This window comes from Galleria mellonella, unplaced genomic scaffold, assembly GCF_026898425.1.
Source record: "Galleria mellonella isolate WM207_F2 unplaced genomic scaffold, CSIRO_AGI_GalMel_v1 utg116, whole genome shotgun sequence".
Taxonomy (NCBI): Eukaryota; Metazoa; Arthropoda; class Insecta; order Lepidoptera; family Pyralidae; genus Galleria; species Galleria mellonella.
In genome coordinates this window covers 1,911,064-1,935,567 of record NW_026441978.1, presented here as the reverse complement: position 1 = coordinate 1,935,567, position 24,504 = coordinate 1,911,064, and positions in this window count along the sequence as shown.

Below are 24,504 nucleotides of genomic sequence, written 5' to 3'. Positions count from 1 at the left end.
TTGCTTATAATTAAATGCGGCCGAAACACCCTTCGTGTTACCTCGGAATTAATAAGGGCATTATTAAATTTTCATGATGTAATAAACGATGGTGTAAAAAGAAAACGGCTGAACTTTCACTCGTAAAAGATCACGTTCGTTAATTAATTAACTAGCTATGGACTTCGTGTTTATGACCGGGTGATATTGGTCGACCGGGATAGAAAGTAGGTCCGCAGTTGCCGATCTTCCGTCGGCGGAAGATCGTCTCGCGTACGACTGGATACCGGGTGCGAACTTTCGCGACCAAACGTCAATGTAGTAGCCGATCTTCCGCGCAGTATAATCGAGAGTAACAAATTGTATACAATTTGATTTATTAGCGTTCCATTGCGGATGATCGGCAGCTGAATAGTGACGTAATGTGATAGCATCACATTCAGTCACAGTCAGCCTGTTTTTTTTAATGTATGATAATGAAATGATAACCCCGCCTGCGCTAACGGTATACGCTGGCAGGGCATCAGTGAGGGATGATAGATGAGAATGAAAGAGCAGGTCAGTTAGCCCATCGTGGTGAATACACCAGGAATTTAGTACGATGGTTTCCAGGGGGGAACACGTGGATGTCGACCTGATAGGGTATATTGCTAGCAATGGGACTAACAGTCCCCTTACTAACAATCCCTTTCCCCTATTACCGTTGCAAGGAACGTAATAATTAATTTGCCTTCATTTCCTCCAGTATATTAAAATACAATGTGGAATAAATGAATGAAAATGAAGCTTATCGCTCTTATTTGGAATATTTTGGTTTAATAACAGTGTATCATATAATATATGTATATGTATAAGCTCAGTAGTTTAGTTTCTAAATCAAGTTAGTTGATGGACGAATGTGCAAATGTGGGCCGAGGCGTAGCCGAGGCACACATACGTGAGTCCATCGATGCCTAGTTGTGGCCAAGGCTTGTATAGTATTTTTCTCAAACAATGCGCGGAAATCAAAAACACAATTTTACTTTTTAAGTTCAATAACGAATAACGAACAATAATATTTTTTTACGCGCCATAATATTCCTTTGTTTTTTCAATAAACAGCTTTCTATTTGCAAACCAATTCGAAATTTAAATAAAACCTTTTATTAGTTACCTTCTTGGTAGCCATATTTCGAAGTAAAAGGTCATTCCATTTTTAAATTACAGGACAGATATGAGTTTACATAGTAATTTATCTGGCCGCAAAACACGACAGATATGGATTTTCATACAACTTTTGCCGGCCGCTGCCCGCATATATCTAGGCAAGTACGGCAATTTTGATTTATCTCGAAGAAGATTGTCAAAATAATGCTCACATTTCCAAGCATGTTTGAGAAAACCATATTACTGTAATTATTGTGAAACACAGTCTTAATTCCTGTTATTTATGAACTCAACAATCGATTATTTATTACGTCAAATCCATAGAAAAAAAAATTACGTATCTACGTAGTACCTAATTAGCGATATAATAGATTTATTACCAAGATTTCTGGTCTGTGTTTTTCCTGGAAACTACATAATACATGAGTTTATTTTTATGGGATGGCATTCTAACTGACGGTCCCTTAGTGGAAAGTGATAACTGTCGCCTAGGGACATGAACAGCTGTATAATTTACACTATGAATTTGTCACGTTGAGTTAACTGACTTATCCTTAAGTTAACTGACTTATCCTCACCTATCATGCATTCCTGGTAGTGAGGTACTAGTAGTACTAAGTAAACTAACACAGACTAAGGGTACCGGTTTTTTTTTAAATGAGTGATAATGGTATGGTAACCCTGTGTGTGCTATCGGTATACACTGACGGGGCACCAGTGATAGATGACTGATGAGGATGAATACAGGTCAGTTAGCCCATCCTGACGCATTCAACTAGAATTGGCCACGATGGTTTCCAGGGGGAACCACGTGGAAGTCAATCTGAACAGTTTATATTGCTAGTAATGGAGCTATTTGACCCCATTACTAACAATCCCTTTCCCCCCACTACCGGTTTGTTATATTCATAAAAAACTGTTTTTAAATACACAATCGGGTCTGAACGCGAAAGTTTAAAATTAACAAAAACTGTTTTATTAGACAAGTCGTTTTTGTTATATGAAAGAATTTTTAAATACCAGTCCATCATTATTGGGGTATGTCCCTATATTATTTTTATAGTTTCGACTCGTCCAAATAAATAAATATTTTGACAAGTGGCAGTTCGAACCCTCTGTGTTTGATTAATTAAATTTGATTTTTATTATATGAAATTTTAGATGTATATCAAAATTTGATATTAATAAATTGTTTATTTATTAACAGGAGTACATAGTGAAGTATCGTATATAGGTAATTGTTTCTATACTGTTGTTTAACCCACTATGTAGACTTAGATATATACGAGGTTTAATTGTATACCAAAAATAGCACCCAATAACTTGCGACTACGGGTATTTTTAGTATTACATAGTATTTTATAATGTCATTATTATTCTAGATTAGCCTTTCCCAAAGTGTGCGATAACGCCCCCTTATACCGGTAGCGCTGCAGGTTAAATTCCATTATCATCTATTAAAAAAAATGGAAACGTTGTGTAGAGGCCCCCCAGGGGCCGCAACCGATATATCCCTGATATTGAAGTAATAGTTCGAAAATATTCATTTAAATTATATAAAAAAATGGGCGCTAAAAATGCAAATGTATTTAAAGTAGGCAATAGATAAAATTAATGTTTGGCAACCCGTTCTAGATTATTTCTCGTAAAAATGTAAAGGATAAAAAATGTCTTTTAAATTTTTCAGACAGTACCAATTTGGGGTTACATGTCCCTATACTTTTATTTTTATAGTTTTACAAAGTCTTATATATATATATATATATATATATATATATATATATACCTTAAAGAAAACAGATGTCACAACTGTATTGGAAACATTTAAGAAAAAATTAATATGAAAGGTCTCTCTAGGTTAACAGATGCTAAAACAATATATTATTCAGACATTTTGTCTGTCTCCTTTAAACATCAAGCATCATGTAAAAACTGCTATTTCAATTTGAATGTGGTTTTAACAGCTGAAAGTTTTTTCCTCAGCTTCGCACGGGAGTAATGCTAATACTGAAGAACGGGGAATGGCAAACAAGCTGTTAGCAATGGAGTTTGACAGTCGCCTATAGACATAAGCAGTATGCATTATAGGTCGACCTCCACGTGATATCCCCCATGCGTTGCCATCGTGAATAATGTTATTCCTTGTTGAATTCGTCACGATGGGCTAACTGACCTACTTCATCCTCAAACACAATCATCCTTCACTGATGCCCCGCCGGTGTATACTGGTAGCGCGGGTGGGGTTACTATTCCATTATCATCTATTAAAAAAAATACTAAACAACGCTGCCGGCCCCCCAGCCGGTACCGCCGCAACCGATATATCCCTGCATTTTAAATCCGTAATATCTTCGAAAATATTCATTTAAATTATATACTGTAAATGGCCATATCGATCTACATTAAATGCACAATGTATTTAAAGTACTTAATTGGATAAGAATTAATGCTACATTGCTTAAATTCGTAAATAAGCCATTATTTCTCGTAAAAAGTAAAGGATAAAAAATGTCTCTGTACCCAGTAAATTCACGCCATATCCCACCCTTCAAACCGAAACACAGCCATGCAAACACAACTGCTTCACGGTTGAAACACGAATGGGACAGAGGTCCTGAAGCAATAGACTTTTGTACAAAATTCACGCTATATATATATATACCTATATAAACCGAAATACAGCCATGCAAACACAACTGCTTCACGATTGAAACACGAATAGGACAGAGGTACCCAAGCAATCGACTTTTGTACAAAGTCTCTCTATGGTGAAACTTACTCTTGAATTAGTCTATATATTAAAAAAACCGCATCAAAATCTGTGACGTAGTATTAAACATCTAAGCATACATAGGGACAGACAGACGGGAAGACACTTTGTTTTATATTATGTAGTGATTTCGATGTCACTCAGACTATTACGTTGGTTTTTCCATTTCTGGAATCCACACATACGAAGTAGCGGACAAAAGCTTTTTTTTTTATGCAACTTAGAATGGCAAACAAGCTGACGGCCCACCAGATGGAAAGTGGTAACCGTCGCCTATAGACATAAGCAGTACCATGGACATAATAGAGTATACTGTTTCGCCCATGATACCCCCCATGCGTTGCCATTCCTGAGGACTCATGTTATTTCTTTGTACCCTGTAAATTCACGCCATATCTCACCCTTCAAAAAACACAACAGTCATAAAACACAACTTTTTCACTGGTAGAAACACGAATGGGACAGAGGTACCCAAGCAATCGACTTTTGTACAAAGTCTGGTTTAGCTAGTTTGAAATAAATCTAAAACTAATATCAATAGCGATTTTATTAGCTTAACGTCCATCAAACGCACCGATATCAGTATGGAATACAATTTACTACCTATTGTAGGCATATCTGTCTGTCAAAATCAGATACTGGATTCGCAACTAAAACGATTATCGGCGAACTGTCCCGATTTGATATCATATATTTGATATACTCGTATAGTACTTATTTATTTTTGTAATATTATATATTTATTGTACTTTAATACACTTGAATAACTTTCTTTTTTTTTATATATACAACTTAGAATGGCAAACAAGCTGACGGCCCATCTGATGTAAAGTAGTAACCGTCGCCTATAGACATGAGCAGTACCATGGACTTAACAGAGTATACTGTGTTTGCCCGTACAGAGTCGCCACTCAAGAACCTTTTTTCCCCACCGGTTGTCGATTCTTTGAGCTATGTGACCAGCCCAGTGCCACCTTAGTTTAAATGAAACTATAATGTAATAAATGCGATTAATGAAGAATCGAAACGGTTGTCGATTCATTTAAAAAAAAACCGACTTGGTTACGAGTAATTTAATTTCAAAAACTAAACTACTAAATTGATTATAAATAAATATTTTTATTTATACAACTTAGAATGGCAAGCAAGCTGACGGGCCACCTTATGGAAAGTGGTAACCGTCGTCTATAGACACTAGCAGTACCATGGACATAACAGTGTACACTGTTTCGCCCATGATACCCCCCTTCCCCATCGTTGCCATTCTTCTGAGGTCACCCATTGTTAGTTTAAATGTATCTCGATAAACTATATGTATTTATCCCGACCCTTCAAATCGACAACTGAAACACAACCATTTAAAATCACAACTGCTTCATGGTAGAAACACGAAACTTTTAAATCGATTATAAATAATTTTTTTTACGCAACGTAGAACGGAAACGATTTATATACAAAGTCTCTCTGTAGTTATGTATGTATCTTTTTTACAATGCTTAGAATGCAAAAAGCAGTCATCTGTATTTTGCATGGTGTTGTATGTATTTTGTGGTACATTTATTGTATTTAAACTATACCTGTACTAGAGAGTACTAGAAGAACTATGTAAACACTATTTAAATTTTAAATTCTGATAACTTCTTTTTTCAGTTCAAGGGATTTTTTTTTGTTTACTTTATTTTTGTTATTCTTTTAATCATCTCTTTTTATTTAAAAATAGTATTTTGTCTAATAAAACATTTATCTAATAAATCAATAATTCATTACATATTATACACAATTACAGCCCATTTTACGTGCAGTCTCCCCGTGACACCAAAATATTGCTCCTTCCATTTAATTTATTATATCGGAGTATTAAAATTTCTGGATTACTCTCGCCGCACGTTGTAGGGGGAGCTACGGGAGGGGATTATTAAAACATAATTTTCTATTAAAATTTTCCCTATAAGCGGTTAATGAAACGCTCTATAAAATATGGTGATAAATGTTTCCCGCGCAAGCCTTATTATGTTTCGAAATTGTTTTCCTTGGACAGATGTTGATCAAGCGTTTGTGAAAAAAAAAAAACACTTAATTATTTCTACTTGACTCTTTGTTGTCTGTATAAAATAATTTACTCCGTCAATTATTCATATATTGTTTTTATTTTTATTTCAATATTAGGTGCATCTGGAATCAACGGCTATCTATATATATATATATATATATCTAATCTATCTATCTATATATATATATATATATATATATATATATATATATATATATATATATATATATATATATATATATATATATATAGTGTGCATGTGAATATTTGCATGTTTTTTTTTATTACTTACACCTCTTGCGTTAATCGTCTTTTTCTTCCTTTCTTTTCTCCTCTACCCTAAAATTGTCTGGAAGAGTTGACTTCAGCGATTAGACCGCCATTTGTGCTTCATAAGTGTAATATATTTAACTTTGTATTATTTTTTAATTGGTTCAATAAAGAGTAAACAAATTTTAAATTGTTCGTGTATTTATGTATATTTCTTTATTTACCATTGAGTTAGTAAACAAACTCATTGTGTTTACGTGTTACAAAAGAAGAATAAATATTACGATGGTTTTCCTTTTAAGAGAAATAATTGAAATACTTTTTAGTATAAAGAAATTGAAAAAGTATCTAATAAGTATGCAAAGTTTGTTACGAGTCGAATGCTTTCCTGCAGGTAATTTGTATAATGAAATCTTTGTAAGCGTATTTTTTTTTTACAATACTCAGAATGGCAAATAAACTGACGGTCCACCTGATGGAAAGTGGTAACCGTCGCCTATAGACATGAGCAGTACCATGGACATAACAGAGTATACAGTTTCGCCCATGATACCCCCATGCGTTTACATTCTTGAGGACTCAGGTGTTATTTCTCTGTACCCTGTAAATTCACGCCATATTCCACCCTTCAAACCGAAACACAGCCATGCAAACACAACTGCTTCACGGTAGAAATACAAATGGGACATAGGTACCCAAGCAATCGACTTTTGTACAAAGGCACTATACAAAAACTATTATATCAATTTGAATGCAGTTTTCACAATTATGTTTCTAAAGGTGAAAATATTATATGACGTATGTTTTATCTTGTTATTTAATTAGCTTTCCTATTTTTAAAATCCAAGAATACATAATCGTAGAAAAATTGTATACATATGTAAAAATATGTGTAAATAGTTTAATGTTACAAAATAGTTTAAACACAACACTATCCAAAGTAACCAAATTGTATTAACCATTAACTTTTGAGCTTTCATTAAGTCTACCCAGCCATTTAGAGTAATTGCCTCAAATTAAGGCCAGCTTGTGTACTAAGATGCAATAAACAAACATTCGAAGATACCAATTAGGATTTTATTACGCATTTAAGAATACCTATTTGTAATTGTGGGGCGGGGGATAGTTAGTAATAGGGTATTATTTTGATCTATCAGTCTATCTGTATATTTGTTCTGGCAAAACGTAAAAACTACTGCACCAAATTGGATGCAATTAATCAAGACGTATTTGTCTACTTGTGACTATTAATATTATGAACGTTTGTAACGATGGATGGATGTTTGTTTGTTACTTCTGAAAGGATTTGAGTAAAATTTGGTAAATGATAGGTTATATTTCAACTTAATACATAGGATAGTTTATGTATTGATTCACGTGGGAATAGCCGCGGGATAGAGCTAGAAGAAACATACAAATACGAACAAACGACAGTAGAAAAAAAATAAACATAGGCACGCTTTACTTTGCAAAAGTCTCTTACAGCAAAGTAAATTAAATTTTTATAGTACTTAGAATGGCAAACAGGCTGATTTCCTACCTGATGGTAAATCTGTACAGCACCGTGGATATCACATCATATGGATACACCATTATGCCCACAGTACCGTTTATGCATTGCCATTACTGAGGAGTACAATATTATGTTATGTATTGTGTTATGTAGTGTATGGCGATCCCCACTAGATGGAGTGACGACCTGAAAAATGCATTGCAGGGAGTCAGTGCATGCAGGTGGCTCAGGACCGTTCTTTATTCCAGGACGAATAATGGCTGAAATGATGATGATGATTGTGTTATGTATTATGTTATGTATTGCGTTATGTATTATGTTATGTATTGTGTTATGTATTATGTTATGTATTATGTTATGTATTGTGTTATGTATTATGTTGTGTATTATCATTTGGCTTAAAATTGAAATAATTAGCATACATATAAGAGAATGTTTAACCAATGAAACGAAATGATTCTCGAACGATAAAAAATATTGTCTTCCATTTCCATAATAACACTGTGCGTCCAATTGTCAAGAAGGGGAGGCACAAATTGTTGTATCTTTTTTTATTTTGAGTTTACGAAATCTATGTCTTAATATATGTTGGAGGTGGTAAGGGAGGCAGTGTGCGTCCATGCCTTACTGAACTAATAGGGCGTAACCGACCCTGTCGTGTAATATTGCGGCAATCAGTCAGTGGTCAAACAACTGCTGGTCAACAGCCAGTATTAAATAACCAACACGTCATCTTAATCTGGGTCAACATATATTAAGATAGAAATTTCGTGAATTATAAATTTATAAACGATAAAATATTTAATTTATTTATATATTTATTTTACGTGTTTCTACCGTGAAGCAGTCATGTTTGCATAGCTGTGTTTCGGTTTGAAGAATGGGATATGGCAGTGAATTTACAGGGTACAGAGGAATAACACTTGAGTCCTCAGGAAGGGCAATGCATAGAGGTATCATGGGCGAAATAGTGTACTCCGTTATGTCCATGGTACTGCTCATGTCTATAGGTGACGGTTACCACTTTCCATCAGATGGGCCGTCAGCTTGTTGCCATTCTAAGTTGCATAAAAATAAATTTAGAGCCTCCAATACTTGACAACTAGACGCACCGTGTTGCTATGGAAATAAGTTAATTATTTGATACAGTATTTTTTTAAGTATTTATTAATGTATATATTTATTTATTTAATATCTTGTGTGTATGTTTATATTAGTCTAATTATATGCTTGTAATATATAAATATATCAAGTATTGCTTTATTTTTCCTCTATTCAATAACGCACCGCCTACTTCTTTCTCTGTTTGCCTAATAATTGACTGGTAGAGAACACTGTTCGGTGTTAAATTCGCCAAGTATATATAGTAGTAAGTATATATAGAATTTTACTGTGTATTAAAGTTTAAAGAAATAAATAAAATACATATATTAATAGAGAAATTTGGAAGAATATACATGTTTTCTTTTTTTCATACCACAAAAGCGGCAAACAAGCATAAAACCTGTCTGATGGTAGACAGTCACTATAGCTTATGGATGCCTGTAACGTTAGGGGTAATAATTTATAAGTAAATTTTGATTTTAGATATTCAGGGTAAACTTCGGTATCACCGGTTTTGAAAATTCTTTTACTGTTAGAAAGGTATATTATACCTGTGTGCTAGAGACTACTTTTTATTTTGGTAAATATATATTAATTAATTTAATTAATAATTAATGACAATCAATGTAATTGAAGTCGGCAAATATTCTATAATATAGCGAACGTTGCCTGGAGTGATTGAATCAAGGCCTGAAGTGAATAAAGGAATCCAATCTATTGCAAAGATAATCATTACTTTTAGCTTCTCAAAAAGTCCATGACACAATATATCTAAGTTTAATATCTCAGTCGAACTACACATGGCAAAATAGCCCCGGCCTCCGAAAAAAAGTTGATACACCATTTTGGAGAATTTCGTATTCCAAATGAAATGAAATGAAATGAAATGAAATGAAATTTATGAAATGAAATGAAATGAAATGAAATTTTATTTGCTAGAAACATTGTAGAGAAGGTGTTGCATTTGTGAAGTTTTTAAGATTCATTATGTTTCGCCACATCAAATGGCATGCAAATATTAATTATTGAATTTATCCATTGGCTATTTTATATAGGTACATTATATATTTAATTTTCAATTATATATACAATAAATCACTATTAGTACGAAGTGCCACTTTGGTCATGCATTACAAACAGACAATAAAGCTACTATAAATAATAAAATGATAAAACGATGGATGAATTCATAGTTTTACATATAGGTAATGACCTAGATATTATCTGTTACCATGAACTTATATGGAATGAAGATGAACTCTTAAAACACATTTTAAAGTATTCCAACCACAAATCCAGCTATGCAATTTCAAATAAATCTTACAGTTTAAAATCAAAACCGTCGTTTTTCCCCATTGTTTCCTTAGCGGTCGTCTACCCACAATTTATCACCGCCAGAGAAGACATAGGCCAGTTGTAACCAACCCGCGGCCCGCATTATGCTCACTCACTGAAAAAGTACGCTTCAAAACAATATTTTCGTCATGTTTGTTCGCTTTTACAGAAAAAGTATCGGAGTGTAATGTAGAAATAATTCTCAATTGTACCGTAAAAGGTGTAATGTGGCTTTTGCCGTGTGAATTAAGGCGTAAATACGTTAATCCAGGATTGGTCCGTTTTGATACGAAATTTCATTCGAGTCCATTCAGTCGTTTCTGCATTATTGAATTACAGTTAGTATATTTACAAATTCTTGTTCATAATTACGTAAAGGAAAATTTTTAAGCTCGCCAGAATTATAAGTACCGAAAGTAAATCTTTAAAACAAAAGAATTAAATGAGGTAAACAACTGAAATAAACAATTTTCAATGTCACATTTATGCACGATTTACGTCGTTTCTAAAATAATTAATTTTGTAGCCATAAATTTTTAACTAAATGCTTTTCTATTATTGACCGATGACAGTAAACCTAAAAATCCAAATTTTTAGATACATTGATGGATACTTTTTATTGTTTACTCCAAAAGATTATAATAGTAAACTTATTATAAATATAAACAATTACAAGAAATAATCACAATGAGAAGACAATGGGCGACCATATCGCTAAAAGTGATTTCTTCTAGGCAACTTTTCTAGCTTACTGTATAAGTATATTATTGCATGATTCACATTTTAATTCAGTGGCGGAGCACTAAAACTTAATAAATAATTAATAAAAAATATTGAAACAGCGGGTGGTCTATGTCTAGCAATGGAGGGGTAATGGCTGAAATAATGATGATGGTGATTGAAACATGTTCATTTGTTTTTGAAAATTTACATAAAATTGCGACGTTTGCATATTTCTTATGAACACTCTTAAAGCTATGTTGCCCGAGCATTATCATCCAGTTCAAATAGAAAACTTAATTTAAAAAAACAAAAACATGCAACCCTTTTAAAATAAAAATATTGCAACCCGCATACGAATGTCCTTTGCGATTACGGTTCGAAAAAAGGAAACCTTGAATCAAACTGATGGGGGAAAAAAGTTGCTAAAAGAAACGGGATTGCAGTCAGAATGCGGGAAGAAACAGTTCTTTTTAAGACAATTAATGAACCGTCACACTTTTGGCCCTATTTATTGGACTTCTTTCAGCTTAATTACTAGAACGGTTAAGTGATACAGACTTTATTGTTTAATGATTTCAGTGTAATTAGTAATTAGGCAAAATGTATTTTTTATTACACACAGAAACTCATCATGCTCCGTTTACTAACAAACTTGCTTGAGAGGGTTTGAAAAAATTAGCTATTATTAACTTCTTATCTAGTTCTGCTCTCCTAGTACTTTGAAAGAAATTAACTAGGTTACAGTGACAGTTTCCCATTTAGATGGGCTGCTGAAAGATGCAAACAAATAGTTTATTGAAAAATATGTCAGCATTATTATTGTCTCCTACGTAGCTCTACTTTCCTAATACTTTATGAGGTATGGTAAAGGAGTATGGTAAAAATTATAATAAGTAAAAAAAGAATCAATAAAAGTGGAAACAAAAATTATTATTAGAGGGAGATTTTGTACAAAAGTCGTCTGCATGAGTTGCACTCGTGTTTCTGTCATGAAACAACTATGCTTGCATGGCTACGTATGTTTAAAGGATAGGATATGGCAATTAAATTTTTACCGCTGAGATTGCATTCCGAAAGAGCGATAGAAGCATATAAAATACTATTATAAATTGTTTATTTTAATAAAAAATATTTAATTCTAGTTACGCAAATGATTTCATAATTCCACATATCCATTATCTAAAGGCGATATTTGAATAACGTTCTTATTAAAATCACGAGATACGGGAGAATTAAAACATAAAAGTGCTTATTCAATATTTCAGATGCAAATCAATAATGAAAGGGAATCAAGATAAAAGCAATTTCACATGTGCCCATTTGCTAAACCCTCATCAACAAGTTTTAATTGGTTCTGATAGCATACAAACAATTTACACGTAACATATCAAGACCAATTATATCCTAAACTAACTGTTAAGAATAACTGATTGCTATGTTAAACAATACACTAATAGTATTAGATTATTTAATGGTAGTTTTAAGAGAGTATACAAGAAGATATGAGAAAATTTGTACAAATTGCGAATCACCATTATAATAAATCGTAAATTTATTTATTACATAGTTAGGTAGTACCTATAGTGTGGAAGATAAACTAAAATTATATGTGGCAACTAAAATAATAATCCGCCATCTTGTGACGGCAGCCATTTTTAACGTACTTTATTATTTTAAATATAAGCAGAACTAACGAGCGTACTCGTAGAATTAAAAATAAAAAGCAAGCACAATCGTATGTCAAGAAATAGGTCTAACTCAAGTTGACTCAAAACTTTTTAACTCAAAACTTACATATATTCCGAGTTAAATAAAAACTTGTAATAAATCTTAATTGCTTCCAATCTATATGAAACCTATATTAATAACTATGGCGTTGCACGCATTGTATTGTATTTCCTGTTCATGTTAAAATTTTCGAAAAATCCATTCTTATCGGTTACTTACAGTATATGTTCCAAATTTCAGATTTCTTGACCTACCCCCTTATTCATACTATACACTATATATCCAACTATTATCGTTATGTCACAATAACCACTTTCTAAATTTCAAAACTTGATAGAAAAGTTGACCAAAATTACACCATGTTATTCATACTTCTGTTTATTGCATTTTATTTAGTCGAAGTTTAAAAAACCCGTGCGAAGCAAGGACGGGCCGTTAGTAATTTTATAAACAGCGATAGATTTGAACTCTTTGATAGCAACTATTTTGGATACCTTGGTAATCTAAATTATTTATAGAAATAAATTTTGTAATATATATATATATATTAGCCTCCACCATAAATAGAGCTTTTGCCAGTAGTTACCATGCTTGGCAATTGTATTTAGGCTTTGGTGATATTTTATTACATCCCTCGACTATAAAGTTTCTTTAGTCACCTCTTATGACACCCAGAAATTGAAAGGGTGGCTCATTCTACGCTGGGACCACACGGCGATATATTATATCATCATTATTCTCATATCAGTCATTTTCTGTCCACTGTTGAACATAAACCTTCCCCATAGGCTGCTATAAGGAATGGTCCTGTGCCACCTGCATCCAGTGATTCCCTGAAATGCATTTGAGGTCGTCCCACCATCTAGTGGGGGTCATTCTATACTGCGTTTGGCCGTACGGGGTTGTTAATCAAGAACCTTTCTTCTGCATCGGCTGTTAGTTCTTCGAGCTATGTGACCACATTTTTTTATGCAATTTAGGATGGCAAACTAGCTGACGGCTCACCTGATGGAAAGTGGTAACCGTCGCCTATAGATATGAGCAGTACAGGTGTTGTATCATAAACGATTCTAATAGATTTTGTTACGTTTTTGATTTTTACAATATTTTAATTTGTGTCTATGGTTAAAATATTTTATTATGTTACAAGTTTTTCTTACAATATGATGTCACAATTATTGATTACCTACTAATTAATCAACAAATACTTGATGTTAACTTATAGTGCATTTATTTTATTTAACTGACACCTCTCTTTTTTTATTCCCAATTCTATGGACAAATAACGTTCTACTGTAAGACCGACCGATCAGTAACAGCCTTCGGATAGTTGACAATTTAACGTGCGTCAGATTGTGATTTAACAGTTTCACTTCCATAAATAAAAACCGAAAAATAATGCGTCAAATTGTAAGCAGTATGCGAAGGTTCACAATCTTTCGACAGTTTACAATCTCGCGAGATAGATTGTAATCTAACGGTATTTACAATCTTACGGTGACATATACATTATGTTATATACGAGAATTTTATTAAAATTGTTATAATGGAAACAAGTGAGTATATAAATATAATAGAAAAATGAAGTTTCAACCGTGAAGCAGTTGTGTTTGCATGGCTGTGTTTCAATTTGAAGGATGGGATATGGCGTGAATTTACAGGGTACAGAGGAATAACAACTGAGTCCTCAGGAATGGCAACAAATGGGAGAAAAGATAGATTGTATTCTAACGATATTTACAATCTTACGGGAACATATACATAATGTTATATACGAGTACATATTTATCTTTTATATTCCTGCTTTATTATTGTTTTTCATTCCATTCTATGATTATTGTTATCTGATCATTTAATTTTAATTTACAATAAAATATAAAATAAATTCAATATTGCCTTCCTTCACTTCAGACGCGGAAATGTTTTCAGCTTAATTATTTCTATGGAGAAATTAAACAAAACGATAAATATATTTTCTCTTTATTAAGACTCGAGATGGATATTTGAGTTACGGCACTTTTATTTCTTCAATTTTTAAATAAGTCTACTCAAATTAAATTTCCATTCTTTATCTGAATAGGAATTTATTTATTAATTGATTACTTTTTATTTGAGTATCCTAAGTGTTTTTTTTTTTATCAAGTATAAAAATGGTTGGAAATTATTAAATTAATTTTATTCAAATTGTTATAATGGAAACAAGTGAGTATATAAATATAATAGAAAAATGAAGTTTCAACCGTGAAGCAGTTGTGTTTGCATGGCTGTGTTTTGGTTTGAAGGGTGGATTATGGCATGAATTTACTGGGTACAGAGGAATAACACCTGAGTTCTCAGGAATGGCAGCGCATGGGCGAAACAGTATACTTTGTTATGTCCATGGTACTGCTCATGTCTATAGGCGACGGTTACCACTTTCCATCAGGTGGGCCGTCAGCTTGTTTGCCATTTTAAGTTGTATAAAAAAAAAACAGTATATAATTAAAGATTGTGTCCCACAAAAGATAACGACTTCATTTGTGGCAAAACTATTTATTTCGGTTTAAAATTTAAATTACTTAAATTCAATTTTTTTTATACCACTGAGGTGGCAAACAAGCATACGGCCCACCTGATGGTAAGCGGTTACCGTACCCTATGAACGCCTGCAATACCAGAGGTATTACGCGCACGTTGCCGACCCTGAAGAAATCTCTTTACCCCCTTTTGAAGAACCCAATTCAATTTTATAATCGTAATAAGGATAGTACTATTGCGAAGTTTGTATGTTTGGAACATTTTTTTTTCAGTTGTTTTTTCGAAAAAAAAAAAGTGTCTATACTTTTATTTAAAAAAAAAAAATTATATGATTCAACTCACTTTCAGTGATTTTATAAAATTCAATCAATCTAGATAAACTAATTTATGGGGTATCCATTAGCAGCGTCCATCATTTCCTAGCTTTTTTTCCCGTATATTTTATTATTGGGTTTGCTTCAAGCTGAGTATGTTTTACGCAATTTTGTATTGACAAATCGACTTGCACTATATTTAAATTGTATGATGCTGACAAAGACTTTGTTCTTATTTAGTTTACATATTTATTAACTTCTTATTTTAGCTTAAAGAATAATACAAATTCAAATTCCACTATTCAAAAAACGCAACATAATTGACATTACCTGCGTTATATATTTTTAGGCTGGCTTTATTTGTTAAAAATAATTTAAACAAATATAATAAATTAAAAAATAATAGACAACACCACAAAATATTTTTAAAACCACATAGAACGACATTATTCACTAAAAGTGTCTAAGGGATGGCACCTAGAATATATAATAACTTACCTAAATCCCTCACAGATATAGATGACATAAAAATAATTAAAACTAAACTGTATGAATACCTAGTAAACAGAACATACTATTCAATTGACGATTTCCTCGAAGATAAATGTAATAAATTTCCATAATAATTTTTTTGTATAAATGTGACATTGTTGATTTTTTGTATATATAAATTTGATGTAATTTGTTTTTTCTTATATAATTGCAAATTTGTATACATCGATATATGGGGTTGATCATAGAGGATTTATCTTGCTTTACCATCCATTGTTACCTATGACCACCTATATATATATATATATATATACATAGGTATATAGACCTACCCACTTCTATATGTTCTCCTTGAACCAAAGATTGCCCTAAAGATAAAACCGCCTTTTGTACCTTTATGTGTATATTTCATTCTGTATTTATGGTACTGTATTTCACTTGAATTATTCATTTGTCATTGTATTTTTTTATTATATATATTTTTGTATGGTGCAATAAAGAGTTAAATATATATATGGTGTGGTTTCGACATAGAAACACAGCCATGGACTTGAAATACCCCACGCAATTTCCAAAGTATATATATGGTGTGGTTTCGACATAGAATGGACTACCCCTTTCCCGTAGCTGTCGTAAGAGACGACTAAGGGAAATTAAAGGTAAAAGAATGGGCAACAGTATATCTTTTAAAACATCACCAAAAGCTTAACTGCGTTTGCCAACTCGCCTGCCAAGCGTGACAACTACTTATAGTTTTTTATAAGACAAATATGTAACAATTTTTAAAAACAACATAGTAAGTTCAATGTATTCCTGTTTTTAAGTAAAATAATATATCTAATAATATATATAAAATAGAAGAAATTAAAAATAATATTCGCAGCTGAATAAAAAAAAAAATTCTTTAAAAAATTATAGACCGTTCGGTCCCGGCATAGAATAGGCTATCTCTTTCTTTCCCGTAGGTCTCGTAAAAGGCGACTAAGGGAGGCAACGAATGGGCAGCAGCGTCCCTCTTAAAACATCTCCAAAGTTTAACTGCGATTGCCAATCCGCCTGCTAAACGTGGCAACTACTGGCAAAACCCACTTAGGGAAAGGCTTATGTTTAACAGTGGACAGTTTAAAGCTGATATGATATGATAAGTATGTATAAATAAATAAAAAATTAAATAAATATGACGATCTATTAATATAAGAAATACAGCCATAATTTTTTATAAGTATTCTGTAAGAGAATATGCCTTGTAAATAAATATCAATATAAAGAATACACACACATACATGTTTTTGGAACAGTACTTTATCAATGTTGTATTAGAGTTACTCTTAGGGATATTGAGAAAATAATACATTGTATCTTCAAAGGCGGAATTTTTATTTATGCTCACCCGTGTAGGGTTACCATTTAAAATAAAACACTTGATTAAAACTCGGATATGTAAAATATTATACATTATCATCCTTAAAAGCCCACTGGTGGGCATAAGCCTCCCTTATAACTACTATCACTGTCACCACTACAAGGAATGGTCCCGAATCACCTGCCCTGTTGTCCAGGGAAAGAATAGGCCATTTCTTTCTTTTCCTTGCGTGTCGTAAAAAGCCATTAAGAATACTTAGTGGCCGAAGTATGAGCAGCAATGGTTATTTTTTAAAACATCCTCGAAGCCTAACAGCGGTTGCACATCTACCTGTCAAACATGGCAACTACTGGCAAACACTCTAATAGTAAAATCACATTGATATAAAAAAAAATGTAACTAGACGATGTCTATACGTGGGAAATATTTATGAATAATTAATATGGGTCTTGATAAGAGCAATAGAAGCCAAAACAATTATTTTTAGAAATTTTGTCTGTCTAAGCAATATGACGTAAATTTTAATTAAAATTAATCGAAAAATTTTCCTTAAAGTATAAAAATCCGGATAAATTAAAATACCGGAAAAAGTCCGGACGTGTAAATCGATAGTTTGGACATGTCTATACAAATCTCGGCGGATGGTAACCCTACTCCGTGGCTAAACTAAACGGCCAGTGAGAGTTTAAAAGCTTTTTCTTGTTTAGAAACGTACTGAGTAATAATTGATTGTGTTTGCTTGCGCTATTGGTTACCTCAAATCCCAAATGAGTTCGACAAACATTTATAGCTGAGGGTTTCACAGGTTTCATACCTATTATGGCCCACGTGGCTGTTGTGTTTTTTTGGATTAAATGGTAACCCAGTTTTTTTTTTATGGGTGAAAATAGTATGGTAACCCCGCCTGCGCTAACGGGATACGCTGGCGGAGCACCAGTGAAGGGTGATATATGAGAATGTAAACAGGCCAGTTAGCTCATCATGATGAATTCATCAGGAATTAACCATGATAGTTTCCAGAGAGAACCGCGAGGAGGTCGACCTGGTTGGGTATATTGCTAGCAATGGGATCCTCAGTCTCCATTACTAACAATCCCTTTCCCCCCGATAACCTAGTTTGAGCTGTCAATATACGTTGATGGGAAACCAGTGACTATAAAGTAGTTCTTATTCGTTTATGCCAAATTTCTTGACGATTGATTGAGTCGTTAAACCGCTATGAGGTTATTTATCATCATCATCATCATCACCACCATCATCATTTCAGCCATTATCCGTCCACTGCTGGACATAAGCCTCCCCTATAGACTACCATAAAGAACGGTCCTGAGCCATCTGCATCCACTGACTCTCTGCAATGCATTTCAGGTCGTCACTCCATCTAGTGAGGGGTTGTCCTACACTGTGTTTACCTATACGCGGTCGCCACTCAAGAACCTTTCTTCCCCATCGGTTATCGGTTCTTCGAGCTATGTGAACAGCCCATTGCCACTTCAGCTTGCTTATACTTCGGGCTAAGTCGGTTATTTTGGTTCTTTTGCGGATATCCTCGTTTCAGATCCTATTACGCAAAGAGACTCCGAGAATCATTATCATATCAGCTTTTAATTGTCCACTGCTGAACATTAGCCTTCCTTTTGGGGGGTTTTTCCAGTAGTTACCACGCTTGGCAGGCGGATTGGCAACCGCAGTTAGGTTTTATTTTTATATTGTATATTGTTCGTGTTTTTTTTATACAATTTAGAATGGCGAACAAGCTGACGGCCCACCTGATGGAAAGTGGTAACCGTCGCCTATAGACATGAACAGTACCATATGGATATAATAGGTTATGCTGTGTCGCCCATGATACTTCCCATGCGTTACCATCCTTAAGAACTAATGTCTCCTGCTGCGTGTAATTGTACTGCTATATTCCACCCTAAAAACAGGACTAAAACTGCTTTACAGCTAGAACTCGAGTAGGACAGAGGTTTTTTTTTAATAGATGAAAATGGAATGGTAACCCCGTCCGTGCTATCGGTATACACCGACGAGGCACCAGTGAAAGCTGATAGGTGAGAATGAATGCAGGTCAGTTGGCCCACCATGATGAATTCGACAAGAATTAAACATGATGGTTTCCAAGGGTAACCGCGTGGAGGTCGACCTGAGGGGGTCTATTGCTAGCTATTGGGGCTATTCGACCTCATTAGTAACAATCCCTTTCTCCCCTAGTAGGACAGAGGTGTCCAAGTGGAAGCTTTCTATACAAAATCTTCTCTTCTATTGATTATTCAAGGAAATAATGTAATCCAGGAAAGAAGGTTTAAGACTTTAGAAGGTAAACACACGCGTCTAAACTCCGCTACGTCGGACGTCGGTTGTGTGTTGTAATTGATATAAATGTGCAAAGCGGTACAGGGTTGTAGCAGATTTACCTTACGTGTTTATAAACCTGTTCCTTTTAAGCGATATATTAGATTTTGTTTGTGTATTCCGGAATTATTTAGAAGTTTATTATCTGGTGTATTATTTAATATCATGTTATAGGGGGGGGGGGGAAAGGGATTGTTAGTAATGGAGACTGAGAATCCCATTGCTAGCAATATACCCAACCAGGTCGACCTCCCCGCGGTTCGGTCCCTGGAAACTATCATGGTTAATTCCTGATGAATTGATCATGATGGGCTAACTGGCCTGTTTTCATTCTCATCTATCACCCTTCACTGGTGCTCCGCCAGCGTATCCCGTTAGCGCAGGCGGGGTTACCATAACATTTTCACCCATAAAAAAAAATATATCATGTTATATTATTGTGATAAGTAAACAGGAGTTTAATAGTTAAAATTATCGTGTAATGGTAAAATATAAAGAAGAATTCCGGATGAAGTGGAAACGATTGTCAGAAACGATAAATATAGTATGTTAACATATATATTTAGAGTACACGACTACAACATACAACTAATTATATGTTGTGTAGCTTGCAGCTTCTTGACAAACTTCATAATTTTTTTTTTCTCTGTACCAATTTCAATTCTAATTTCATTCATCAGTTTGAATGTGACTAATTATATCTAATAATAATCCTATTAATATATAAAAAAAAAAACAAAAAACAACACAGTTACAATTTTACAGATATAATTTTTTTTTATACCACTGAGGTGGCAAACAAGCATACGGCCCACCTGACGGTTACCGTAGCCTATAACGGTAGAACACGCAGAGTGAGGCAAAATCTCTCCTAAGACTTAAGGGTTCGATACCGCTTGCAAGCCTGGGATCATCGACACTTCTCATAGCTCGTCGTTGCACTGAGTCGAAGGGTTCAAGCTGGTATCTAGGTGCTCCCGCCCATAAATGACAGCAATACTCCATATGGGGCCGGATTTGCGATTTCTAAAGCATTAATCGCTGATCCGGCGTGAAGTAATGCTTCGTTCTATTAAGCACACCGAGTTTTTTGGGTGCCAATGAATACAAAAAGATTGGAAAGTTGTCGCCTCAAAGATAGCGACAGTAATCACTTATTATTTAAAAAAAATATCCTATTAATATACATATATTCTTGGTTAAGAAGAAGAACTATGTCTCAGTATAGAAAAATACTGAGAAAATAATATATAAAAGACTAGCGGCCCGTCCTGGCTTCGCACGGGTGGACACTTTTACAACATTTTAAAAAGTGAAACAAGTATCCTCTGTTATGTCCATGGTACTGCTCATGTCTATAAGCGACGGTTACCACTTTCCATCAGGTGAACTGTCAGCTTGTTTGCCATTCTAAGTTGTATATAAAAAAAGACGAATTTAGTACAAAGACTCCCTATGGTAAATTATAAATATGTTGAAATTTAATTAGAATAACCAGATATGGATCACCATTACGGGTAACAAGTGGTCCCAAAACAATTAATTTGACTATCGGATCGATCGACACATCCATCACGGACCCTTAGTAACTATTTCATATGTACCCAGATAGTGTTATCTTGTCATTAACATTCCAACCCTTTCTCATAGATACGGCCTGACGTACCTAAATATTTTTATAATTACAGATCTACTCTGCTTGTGCTATAATTTATTTTTCTCGAAATTTGTTTATGAAAAATCCTGTTAATATTATAAATCCGAAAGTTTGTGATAGTGGATGGATGATTTATTACTCCCTCCTCGCAAAAATTACTGAACAGATTAGAATGAAATTTTTTACACAAATAGATTATGTTCAAACTCAGCACATATACATACATTCAGGCGGGCAGGACATAAGTCGCAGAAATCCTCTTTTATAACATAAATATGTAACTAAAATAAATCTATACATTCACTAGAAATAAGCTATAAAACAAAATAAAACGGAATAGTAAAGACTAGTTTAAATAAATAATACTTACTCATCGGCATACTGTAAGCCGCTTTACTTACTTCTAACAGGATATACCATAAGCCGTACCTCAGTTTAATGTTTCCTAGACATTAAGAATATCCAATTATTTATCTTTCCTAGCTTATAAATAAATCCCCTTATGTTTTACCTATTTTATCACAAAGTACGAATAATTCGTGCACTCGGCATAACATGTATGTTTTACTTCGCAAATAATTGTATAAATAAAGAAGTAAACAAGTAAATTATGTTAAAAAAAATATGGACTTCCATAATGGCAAAATTTTGATTTAAAAACTAAATTATTGTAAGATTTTGATAAAATTTCTATTTATCACCTGTTGTGTATAAAGGCAGCCTTGTTCACCTTGTTGTCACTGATTCGTTTATGCGTGCAAACTCCGCGGCACGACGTCTGTTCTCGGGCATCGCTCCCGCGATACTGACCGTTATTGACATTTCTGACGTGTGTACCCTCATGTATGTACAGTCGAGACAGTGTAGGTATTGCCACACACTACAAGATCTATCTTAAAATACAAGTATATTTTACAAAAAAGAATTTTCCAAATCGGTTTACTAAAATGACGGACGTATGAGATAATAAACATAAAAAAGTACAACTGCATTGAGAATCTCCTTTTGTAGAAGTAGGTTAAAAAATAACTTTAGCCAACAACGCATACATGCCCATAAATAAGACGGTTCAGAGATACCTTACATTGGAAATTATTTGTAGATACCCTATATTGTATCTATTACAAATACATATAGATTTTCTGTCATAACAACCAATTCTTTGCTCTGCAAATCAAAACATTTTCTCGTTTTCGCACGTTTTCCAGGCCTGCGATAAATATCTTTATTTTAATTAAAGCAAATATAAAATATTACTTTATCTTTCTGACTATATACCCGTACGAAGACGGCGCGGATCACTATTATCGAAATAAATCTTGGGGTAATAATTCTCATATTAGACTAGTTTATTCCAGGGAATTCGTTACCTTGATGAAAAATAGCTTATGTTCTTTTTTCATCCCAAGGTAGACCTCTTTGTTTCCTCCATAAGACTATATGATAGTACTATACTTATTAAAAATACAAACTATAACTTATTATAAATACAAACAATGACATTAAAATATTACACTAGGAAAACAGTGGGCGGCCTTATCGCTAAGAGTGACTTCTTCCAGAACTTTGGTTGGAGAAGAGTATTTATAAACAGTTTGACTGAAGGCACGAAATTTTGTTCTTTTTTTAAATACATATCGAAATACGCATACGTACAACAATCTATACTTATAATAAATCTGTAAAGAGGTCAATTCTGTACATTAAAAATACATATTTCCAAAATAACTATCAGCGGGTGATTAGTGACAGATACTGATGCCAAAAATGCAATCAGTAAAATTTTTGTCTGTCTGTCTGTATGTTCGTTATAGAAACAAAAAATACTCGAAGGATTTTAACGAAACTTGGTACAATTATTCATCATACTCCTGGACAGGTTATACTATACTTTTCATTACGCTACGATCAATAGGAGCAGAGCAGTGAAGGGAAATGTTGGGAAAACGGGAGAAGTTATTCCATTTTTAAGCTTCCGTCGCGTGTGCAGCCTTAATGGGCACTTTTTAAAATGTCCATCCGTGCGACGCCAGGACGGGCCGCTAGTGTTAAAATATAAATGTAAAATTTTAACTTACAAATACTATATGCATATCAAATTTTATGATAATCACTTATTACTTATAAACAACGTCGCTTTCACATTTACAGTATCAGTATTTATACTTGGTTACAAACTAAAATTGAATAGAAAATCGTGTATAACAATTGCAAAGCGACGAGCAAGCAATAAATTATTATTCTCAGATCCACATTATTCTATTTCCACTCGAGACTTAGCAGTAAGCTATGCGTTATAATTAAACTGAACGAGGACTCTTATTGTGGCAGACATAACGTCTGTATCTATTATGAATTTAATACACAAACAAAACATTTTAATTAAAACTGTATTAATGCCTAGACTGGGCTTATAACTATGTCCCTTCAGTTTCCACTACTATTTGTTTTGAAAATTACCTTAAATTCTATGTAATATTGTAGACTGAAATTAAAAACGATGTATTTTTTTTAAATAAAAAAGATTTTTTTTTAGTTTTAGACTATCAATGTATTGATAAAGTTACTAGCTTTTGCGGCTGGTTTTTGGCCACAAATCAATATTTTGCTCTCTTGAGGGCAAAATAATAAACTGAGTTGTGACCATTTTGTATTACTATGGCACACGCATGAAAGGGAAAAAGATAAGGAGTAAAGTCCTAGGCAATTTTTTATGACATTTTTGATTATATTATTGATATAAATAGACATGTATTCACTCAAAATCGATAATTTACTATTATAACTCTACTAAGCCTTCCTAGATAATGTATGACAGAATCTGTCGGTAGAATCGCTTCGGTCAGCACTCACATGATAGAGAACAAGACAGCACACATTGCCATCTCATTCTATCACACGGACTCGCTTACAATAATGATTCTATTAATAGATTCGTTTGTACTTTGTCTATGGGGGCTGTTTTTTGCATCACTGGGGTCAGTGGGTACAGCGCTCGGCCCAAACTTGCTTTGTTTTTGACAGTCACTAGCGCCCAGCATACCAGATGGCAGGATAGTTCCATTTATCTCTAAGTTGCAAATTTAAGGGAACAAAAAATGTAATGCTGACCAGACAATGGGGTACGGATAGAATTTTCCTTCCAAATTCCATTTTTTTTGTTTGCACTGGTTTATTTTGCTTTT